The 10567-nt window shown below is 31.0% G+C and overlaps 1 protein-coding gene across 2 annotated transcripts in view; it reads right to left on the minus strand.

Annotated features, from left to right (window-relative positions):
• The window catches only part of LOC129948373 (gonadotropin-releasing hormone receptor), a 247702-nt gene extending 237921 nt beyond the window's left edge, over positions 1-9781 (minus strand). Inside the window, exons 1-2 of one of the 2 annotated variants that reach the window (XM_056059348.1) lie at positions 9252-9781; positions 7646-8346 (exon numbers count right to left, since the gene is read on the minus strand). The gene's annotated coding sequence lies outside the window, so the exon portion shown is untranslated. Of the gene's footprint in view, positions 1-7645; positions 8403-9251 lie in introns of those variants that run through there. The other variant, XM_056059347.1, reaches the window with a different exon arrangement.
• Positions 9782-10567: the final 786 nt, after the last annotated feature.

Consider the following 10567-nt stretch of genomic DNA (forward strand, 5'->3'; position numbering starts at 1 on the left):
TACGGCTAAAGAACGAATCTCTGTATTTGACAGTACGACCGAAGTTGGGCTTGAGGGTATACTGATGAGCATTCCTAGAAGCGCGAGTATTACGGTTGAACTGTTTAAGGGGAGGAATGCAACTGGCTATTTCACTAGAGCATAAGCCGTTAAAATAACGGTAAAAAAGGGTCAGACAAGAGACCTTACGACGATGTTCAAGCGAAGTAAATGAACTTATGATGATATTATCACCTATCAATTTAAATGCTATACGTTCAATACTATCCAAGAGGCTTAAGTAAGTTGCAGGAGCACCAGCCCAGAGATGGGAGTTATACTCAAGCTTTAGACGTATGTAAGTCTTGTAGATAAGAGCCAGATCAGAAGGGGTGAAATATTTCTTGCATCGCCTAAGAAAACCCAAACACCTTGCGGCATTTTTGGCGACATCGCGTATGTGATCATTCCATAAGAGGTGGTTGGTGACACACATACCGAGAATATCGAGGTGTTCAGTCTCATTGATGCAAGTGCCATCCATGGATAATGGCAATGGGGGTATATCTCGCTTTAACGATACAAGACAGCATTGGGTTTTCGAAGCATTAAATTCCACGCGGTTTTTCAATCCCCATTGAACAATGCTGTTTAGATCGGAATTTAATGAGCTTATCATATTTTGTCGTTGCAGTTCCACATCCGAAGAAGAGGGATGTGAGTCTGAAAACGAATATGAAAAGCTAAGAGTACTATCGTCAGCGAAACAATGTATTGGATTAGATGTTACAGACAGAAGATCATTAATAAAAATGAGAAAGAGTGTTGGAGATAAAACAGAGCCTTGGGGCACGCCGGCATTTAATTTGAGGTTTTCAGATTGGATTCCATCCAATACTACTTGTATTGAACGATCCGAAAGGTTGTTACTAATCCAATGAAGCAGGGATTCATGAAAACCGAATGCATGCATTTTCGATAAGAGAGCCTGATGCCAAACCCTATCGGTGAGATGAACCATGAGATCACCAGTTGACCTATTGCTACGAAAACCATACTGTCGGTCATTAAGAAGCTTTCGATCTTCAAGATATTTCTTGAGCTGATAATTAATCAGCGTTTCCATGACCTTGGAAAGAAGGGACGTAAGTGCAATCGGTCGGTAGTTAGAGGGTGAGGAAGATTCGCCTTTTTTGGGAATAGGCTGGACAAATGCCGTTTCCATCCGCTCAGAACGAGACCTGAGGAGTAGGACAGATGAAAAAGCTTACGCAGTGGTTTTGCCAGCGTTGAAGAACACCTCTTCAGAACAATAGCGGGGATACCATCCGGACCAGCGGATTTATGTGTGTTTAGATCTCTTAGGACTCTTGCCACAGTACGAGTGCGAAAAAAGATTGGTCCCATAGAATCACTAACTCGCTCAAGTACAGGCGGAGTCATAACACTCACTGGCAGCGTAGAATTGGCGGCGAACTGCCTAGCAAAGAGATTAGCTTTCTCTAAAGAGCTAACAAAAGGAGTGTCATTATCAACGAGCGTAGGAACCGAAGAAGAGGAAGAATTCCTCATGTTTTTTACAAATGACCAAAAATTTTTACTGCCTTTGGGACATTGCAGTATTTTTTGCCGTAAATTTTGGTCATGTAAAAATTTGGTCCGTCGAATATGGGCGTTGCAGGCCTTCCTGGCTTGTTTGAACTTTTTCCGGCTTTCCTCAGTACGGTTGGCTTTATAGCCAGTAAAGTTTCGATGAAAATTAAATAACACAGTTTTTTTTACAAATATAAAAACCTAAATAAAAAAAGTTGGTAACAATTGATTTTCGACGTAAATATCTTTTCAAAACTTTAATCTAATGGCTATAAGCTAGTGTTTTCTTTAAAAAATATTGTTGTCAACATTCAGTAAAATTTTGAGAAGAAACGAAGTGGCAGTTTTTTTTTAAATTAAAAATCTGAAAAAAAAATTAACAAAAGTTGGTAAAAATTGATTTTCGACTTAAATATCTTTTCAAAAATTTGAGATTATGGCTTCCAAATATCTTATAAGAGATATTGTTTTCATCATTCAGTACAATTTTGAGAAAAATCGAATAAAAACTTTTTTTTTACCAAAAATAAAAACTAAAAAAAAACAATATTAAAACATGGTAAAAATTTAATGTCGACTCAAATAGCTTTTTATAAATTAAAAATATTGGGTTTGAACTTATTTTACTTGACAGAAATCTAACAATCCGTTTTTCATAAAAAATAAAATTAATAAAAAGTAGAATCTACCCAAATTTGGTAAAAATTCATGTTCGGTTGTTAATATCTCTCAAAATAATTTTATTCATCTAATTTGTCAACATTTAAGAAATGGTACTAAAATTGGCTAAAGTTTGTTTTCGACTAAAAATTTATAAAGGTTTAAGTTTAAGTTTCTATTTAAAAAAAACTGTCAATTCTATTTGTCTCAAAACTTTATTGGATGTTGAAAACAATATTTTTTTTAAAGATAAAATTAGCTTAAAGCCAATATCTCAAAGTTTTGAAAAGATATTTGAGTCGAAAATCAATTTTTACCAACTTTTGTACATTTTTTTTTAGGTTTTTATTTCTTGTAAAAAAAACTGTCAATTCGATTTTTCTCAAAGTTTGTCCTAATGTTGAAAATAATATTTTTTTTTTTAAATTAAAAACAAGCTATTATCCCAAAGTTTTTAAAAGATATTTGAGTCGATAAACATTTTTTACCAGCTTTAGTTATTTTTTTTTTCGGTTTTTATTTTTTTGTAAAAAAAAACTGTCAGTTCGATTATTTTCAAACTTTAACGGACATACGGACGTACGTACACAAAAATCTTTTATATCGACTCTAGGGAGCTTAAAACGTCGGGAAATGTCTAAATTTTCAAATTGACAAATCGGACCCATTACAATAACTTCCTATGGGAAGTTAATAAAGGCTTAGTTATTACTTGTCAAATGTCAAAATAAAAATTCTTAGGAACAAGTGATAGCTATCATTGCTTTTCATTATTGAAACCAATCAAAGGCACTTTTTTCACAGGTTGGTTATAGCAGTCATAGAAAATGTCGGTGTTTAGAAAATGTTTGTTATTAAAATCAACCATTTTACGCATTTTTTTGTTCCGAATTTCAAAACAAAAAATTAGTTTTTCATTGAAAAGTAAACATTAACTAAGATTAAAATGATTAAAGAAAGTTTTTTTTTGTGAAAATTAATTTATTTTATAAACAAACATAATGCATTTAACTTTCCTAGCTACTTTTAAATCTTGAAACAGAATTTTCAATGACGATCGATAGTTATAAATATCGCCTTATTTATAAATCAAAACACTTACGAAGTTAAAATAATAACACACTGTGAGATAAGTAATTAAAGTAGGTTATAATTTATAAGTAGATACTTTAATATACATTAAATGTGACAGGGTTTTTGGTCGCATTGAAAAGAAGCTTAAGAAAATGGACACAATTATTCACACAGAAGAATACAAACAAAAATTTGAAAAATATGGCCAGGTTAAGACCGTTGGAGAAGAAGTACTCATCTTCGACTTCAAATCCTCGGTTGCAAAAAACGCATCATGCTTTTAAAGCAAAATATAATTGTCGTGGTCAAAGGAGAAGTGAATTATAAAGTGAATTCGGGAAGGTTTAAATCCACCACTAAAAAAGAAAAAAGCTTAAGATCAATAACACCAGAATAGCTTGATAGTAAAAAAAGTAAACAAAGAGAAGCTAAAAGACGTAGAAAAATGTCTGGTCAAATATTTTGGAAATGAATGGAAGGAATTTGATAATTTTTTTTATTACACAAATGTAATTTTTGCTCCTGAACAAATATTTAAAGAAATTCAAAATGATGAGGAAACTATACGAGAGGAACAAGAAGTGTTCACAATTTAAAAAACACATTATTTTTCTTCTATAACTTTAAACTTATGAATTATCATGTACATACATATTTCTTTGAAACTTAATGCTATAATTTTTGGCAATAAATAATAAAAAAATAAATTATTTATCATAAGTAATGTGTTTTTATTGAATTACCTATTTAAAATTTAACATTTTTAAGGATGTTGGTATCAAAACTGTTCATATCCAAATTGCTTTATAATAGTTGGTTTTAAAACGAATCATTTCCAAGCGTTTGCAGCAAAACTCATCATATCCAAATTAAATATCTAAATAACTTCTAAAGGCAGCCTAAAATATATTTTCCTTTAAATCACAGCGTACAGAGTGACAAATATTTATATAGAAACAATATAAAATTCAACAAGTGTCCTCTTTAAGCCGTAATAAGATTTTTCCATTTTGCACAAAACGAAATTTTTGGGTATGACGAGTTTTGGTTCTCATACTAGTATCGAAAGGAAAACAACCGATGTACTAGCAATTCGGCTGAAATTTTTGAGAGAAGTAGTGGCATTGCCTATTTCACAGCAGCACCATAAAAACAGGATCTGCAATGTCAATGGTGGATCCAGGGGGGGGTCGTAGGTGTCATGACCCCTCCTGGGAGATAATTTGTTTGCTTTTTCGTAGGAATTCCCTTCCCTTCAATTCAAAACAAATCGTATTGCGTTAATGATTGTATATGAAAACAAGATTTGTATTTTACTTCCTTAAACTTTGTTGCTAAAAGTACTACTTTTGACTGAAGATTGGACCAGAGACACAATATGAATCGGATATTCAACCCTATTCCAAAAATTCTGCACAAATTCATCAACTTTTGACCAATTGACGATCCAGTGGGGGTCATATGAGACAAAAAGCTTATACAGTTAAGTTGTCTAAGTACAAATTTCATTTAAAGATTTATTAGTAATTTAACGACATTCACAAAAAAGTGGTCTGCTGTCAAAAACAACCCAAATTTTGATTTTCGCTCAATTTAGAACTTGAAAAAACTTCAGTCATGCTTTAAATTATTTTCATAAAATTTGTTTCTAAGAAAAAGAGCAAATATTCAGGTTCTTAAGAAGAAACCTTGAATAAGAGATCATCAATTTTATATTAAGTTGCCTTTTAATTATTTAAACTAGCCTTCAATTTTATTCTTACATTTTTTTGACACACATAAATAGTGATTATTGAAGTGATTTTAACTCCGACATATAGGAACTATATAGCAAGTTTTTTACGAAGTTGGAATGTAAAATGTTCATATATTTATAAGCTCTTTATTTAGTGCTTATACCAAAAATATTTTTAAGGCAAAATTTAAAATAATTTTCGAAAAAAATAGGTTAATCTAGATTTTTTGACAAATAAAATGGCATTTAAATTATTGAGGAGAACTTATTTTGGAGGTACATTTTTATATCTTAAAATATAGGCAATATTTTTTAACAGACTTTTTGGAAGAAATTATCAAGTTCTTGCGACCCAGTCGTGCATTTCATTTCTTACAAAATTGGTTTTCTGTTGAATACAAAAGATCTTAAAAAAATAAATAAATCTACTTTTGAAGTGAATTTGCTTTGGATGCTCTGAGAATTGAGATACAAACAAAAAATCAAGTGACACTTTTTTTAAACTAATGGCTAAGTGAAAAACATAATAAACGTTTCATATCTATTAATATAAAAGCTTTGAAACGTGTAATTTGTGACGGCTACAAAACTTTTCTTCCCAATTTATTTGTTTATTTACCTTACTTTGTTTTAATTTAATTTTTTTAGAGAAATAATTTACTTCAATGCAACTATTTCCTTAAATTCAAGAACCAAACCCTTTTGTCTCTACAATTTTTAAGTTTTGTTGACGCCTTTATAAGATCCAAATACGAGTAAGCAGATTGATAACGATAGTAATAAAATAATCCCGGAAATTGAGTTCGAAAAGCTACGTAAAAAAAAGCCCGATATTTTTAAATATCAGATCCTCTCTCATTTTCTGGATTTTTAAAGTTTTGCAGCGTTCTTCGCATTAATAGAAATGAAAAAAAGAAAAGTGTGTTTCAAAACAATTTCCTATATTTCTGCTCGAAATGCACCAAAAACCATCTAAGCTATTGTATTTTAGCTCCTAAATATGGCATATTTAGACAGCTGTTTGAATCTTGGAATGCTTTCATATGAGTCATCCAAATTAGATAGTTAGACCATAATTTGCTGGACAACATTGTTCTAAATAATTTGATAACTAAAGTTATCATTTTAGCAATTATTAAATTTTGTTAGCATCCTTTACAAAACATAAGAGAACATTTTTAAGCGATGATTAAAAACTCATCTTAGTGTGTGACCCCCTTTGATGAAAAGTCTGGACCCGCCCTTGTGCAATGTACTGATTTTAATTAGAAAACTATTCAATAGAACGATATTTCTTGAAAGAAGATTACTCATCCCTTAATATTTTATATTCACTAGACTCATTTTAGTCTTACATAAATACCAGAAACATCAATGATATAGTTTATTTTTTAATATTTTAAAGATTCACTTGTCTAGTTTCCTCTTTTAATAGGAAATTAATCCCACATAGCTCTCTTAATATCAACCCCATTCTTTTAACAAAAATACATTTTAAATCCATCTTCCAAAACAAGATTTAAAACAATGTTTGAATTCCTATAATTGGCCAAGCGTTATGGCACTGTTTGTTCTCTATGCCGAATTTTCCGAAATAAATGTAAATATAAATTAATCATAATTTACAGTGCTTCTTGATTATGATAAATAAATAAAACTAAAGCTTGAACTAAATATTATACCATTATGAAAAATGTAAATAATTACTTAATTAAGAAGAAATAAATAAAAAAAGTTCAACAAATAATTTTAAATAAAAAAATCATACATATGCGGGTTTTTTCCATTGTTGATAAAATAAATTAATATATTTTAAATATCTTTTTTTTTGAATGAATATTTAACAGCTAAATAGACAGAAACACCGACAAAAAGAACAACAATAAATGACGCTCTTAAAAAAATCTATTTAAATTTGTATTGACATTAAAAATTAAACAATGGAAAACCACAATTGTGTTGTTGCACTATTGTTGGTGTATTTCCTTGTCCCCAACTACTTGATCAAAGAAAATCCTATTCACAAGAAAAAATGGCGTTACATGAAAATGGTTTTAAACTAAGGTGATGTCCAGCGACTTGCCACTGGTCAAAAAACTGCGTGTTCAACGCTTAAGATGGCTAGGGCATGTCAAGCGAATGAACATCGAAGCTCCAGCCCGTAAGGTATTCAACGCCAAGCCTGAGGGAACAAGAAGCAGAGGCAGGCAGGCCTCATCTCCGGTGGAGTGATCAAGTTGAGGCCGACGCACGTCAACTTGGTATTCGAAACTGGAGGCAGCAAGCTAGATATCAAGTAAGCTGACGAAAGTTATTACTTGAGGCCCAGGAGCACAATGCGCTGTAGCGCCAACTAAAGCAAGTAAAGTAATATTTTACAAAATCGTGACGGTTAAAAGATTTTGTTTGCTATCTCTCTGAATGTAAAAGTCCATAAATGGATTTCCTAGAAATGTTGTTCAAACGGATTTTAATTACAGAAAGTCTAAGCAAGTTTCCAGTAAACAGTTCTATCATGTAAAAGGGGATGAAGCGATTGGCGAACTATTAGACCTATGAGTTTAAACATTTTAAAAAATTCAAATTAAATCACTATCAACCTACCATTTTTGTATTATCCAACAATATTGATTGAAAGTTATCCACAAGGAAACGTAGAACTTTATGTTATTTATCCTTAATTGCACGCAATTAACTTCATTTTGATAAAAGATTTTTATTTTCACTTCGACACTTTTTAACTATGTATATTTTGGTTAAAATTTCTTCTTCTTTTTCTATCATTTCTTGAAGAAATAACTGTACACACGTTCAAAAGAATTATTCAACCATTTTTTTTTTGCCCAGGGGATGGGTGTACCACATTTCAAATAAAGCTTATTTTATTTTCTCATTAATTTGGGTTCGGGGGAAGAAAACAAATCTATTAAACACTTAACGTTTTTATTTTTTCTTTTTTTATTATTATTTTAAAGACCACTCTGGCATTCACTTTTATATCCCTTAGATCCTGTGTTCAAAAACCCTTCATCCATAATAATTAAAATCAATCTAGCAAAATGAAACACGATCAATTTCCGTCGATGCCGCGTGCACTTATTTTCAATTGCAAGCTACTTATTTCTTTATTATTTATTTTCTTTTTTTTTTTTGAAACGCTCAGACAAATTACGGTCGCGATATTTTATCAAGCGTATTAATTATAAATCCAACTTTGATGTGTTCATAAAAAGTGAATTTGTATTTTGTTCCATAGAAATTTTGAGCAAAAGATATCATTGTGGTATTAAAAACATTTCCAAAATCTACATTAGGTAAATTTATAGTTTGTCAATTAAAGTTGAATTTTGATTAAAAGTTTTGAGAAGTAAGAACATTTGTTTGTTAAATTCAATAAGTGTTGCCGATATCTTGGATTCATTGCTTTTTTGAATTCTTTGTTTTAATTTATAAGAAAGAAAAGTTTCAGGAATTTTTGTATTTGACATTAAATTTGTTGAACAATTGAACATTTAGTCTTTTCACATTTTATAGAGAACGTTTTTGATCTTATTATTTTTTAAAAACAAAAATTGCAACAGAAATAATGAACAGAGTTTTTCTCTTTCATTTATATAAAGCGACACATTTGTATGGGGAATATCGTCAGATCAAAGATCATGTTTGGAAAGCAAATATTTAAAACAAATCAAATAAGAACTATGAAACTCTTTGCGAAAATCAACACTCAATATTATTTCCATATTAACTTAACATTTTCCAAGAAATTTTGAAAAAAAGTTTAGTTCATTTAAAATATCCTCTTGATATTTTGAGAGGAAATATGTTGAGAGAAAAAGGTTAATGTTCATAAGGCCCTTAACTTCTTCCTCTTTATGATAAACATTTTATATTTAGTTTTTATTTCCATTCCATTGAGATCAACCTAAAACTACAAGTGAATTTTAAGGACAGGAAGCTTAACAAATTTCCATCAAATACACAAAGTTAATGTGAATGGAACGCTTCAATAACGACAAGAATCTGATCTGAAAACTAAACTCGAAAATAATTATATTTCATTTTAAATAAAATTAAATCAAAAACTAGTATTAAAAAAAATCAATCTAAGATTTCGGCATTACTGATTTAATTTAGGTCTTGAAAGGCTCATAAATTATAGTCACAGATTTGTTTAAAAAAAATTAACTTAATTTACTTAAAACGCTACCGTTCGCACTATTAATGATGCCTCCTCCCAATTGACGCTAAGGCTTCTAGTGTCAACTAGAACAAAAGATTGACAAATATGTATTCATGTGTTATTAGCCCAAGTGTATCATTTTTATTGCTTGTTGCGTATCTCCCTATTTTTATGTATTCGATTCGATTCGATTGATTTTTTTTTGGTTGAGATGAATAATAATTAAAACACAAAACGCTCACTACACCTACATTTATAGCATAAGCCAAAATTTCCTATCGCGGCGGCGGCGGCGGTTATTAAATTGAAGGTTATTTAGAGACAAAGTTAATTACTATCTAGTAATTATATAGGTAGCCCAGTTAAAGCATTCGAGGCGGCTTTTCTTTGCGGTCGAGGTGTCTTAAGCAATTCAAAGGTGTTTGACCTACACCACACGAGCATTTTAATAAAGCGCGCACTTTATATTGAAAACCTATTTCGAGTTAGTGGCAAACCGTATCCAAATATTGAGAGTCTACGTAAAGTTTCCTTATTTTGAACACAAGACGTTGTGATTCGGGCCAAGTGTCTTTTACAACTATATTTTTCTGTTGGTGCTGTTATCGGAAAAACTGAATTTTCATTCATGATTTTCAAATAACGTAGGGTAAATGTTGAGTGTGGACTGTGGAATGTATTCCTGTTCATGCGCTTTTAATTTACGATATAAATAGACTTGAATAAGGCAGACAGTGATATGCTTCAAGCTACAAGCAATGTAGTCCCATGACAATGGACTTCAGAGGCAGACAAGGACATGAGAGAAGTTGAGTGAAAACTGTTCTAAGTTGAATTAAAAATAAAAATATAACTTACAGACCTAGTGGCCTATACCTGTCCGTACTGTGGGTGCAGTGTAGGTATATTGGAAAATACGTTGACCTCTGAGCTATGATGGATATGACCTACCTTTAAAATAAATAAACACAGGAGATATATTTTTGTACTTACAAAAAGTGCTATTAAGGGATTAAGGAATCAATTGCGGTGTAACATCAGTACGCGCGACATTTATACTTTTACTGGGGACGAATTAAGTTATCACTTTACGTGTCAAAAGAAACATTTTGAAAAAGTTTTATGTGGTATCAAAAGACAAACCACCAACAAAAATGTAATATGAGGTTTTTTCAATTACTTTCAATCAGGTTTATTATATTCTTTCTGAAGTTAATGACAATTTCTACGGAATATCCTCGGTCATGATCATGGCTCATGACTTCATGAGTAATGACAAACTTTATTGGATTTAGCAACAAGTTGGTTATCTTATTTTAAAGAGATACTGATGGGCTTCAACC

This window comes from Eupeodes corollae, chromosome 2, assembly GCF_945859685.1.
Source record: "Eupeodes corollae chromosome 2, idEupCoro1.1, whole genome shotgun sequence".
NCBI classification, from domain to species: domain Eukaryota; kingdom Metazoa; phylum Arthropoda; class Insecta; order Diptera; family Syrphidae; genus Eupeodes; species Eupeodes corollae.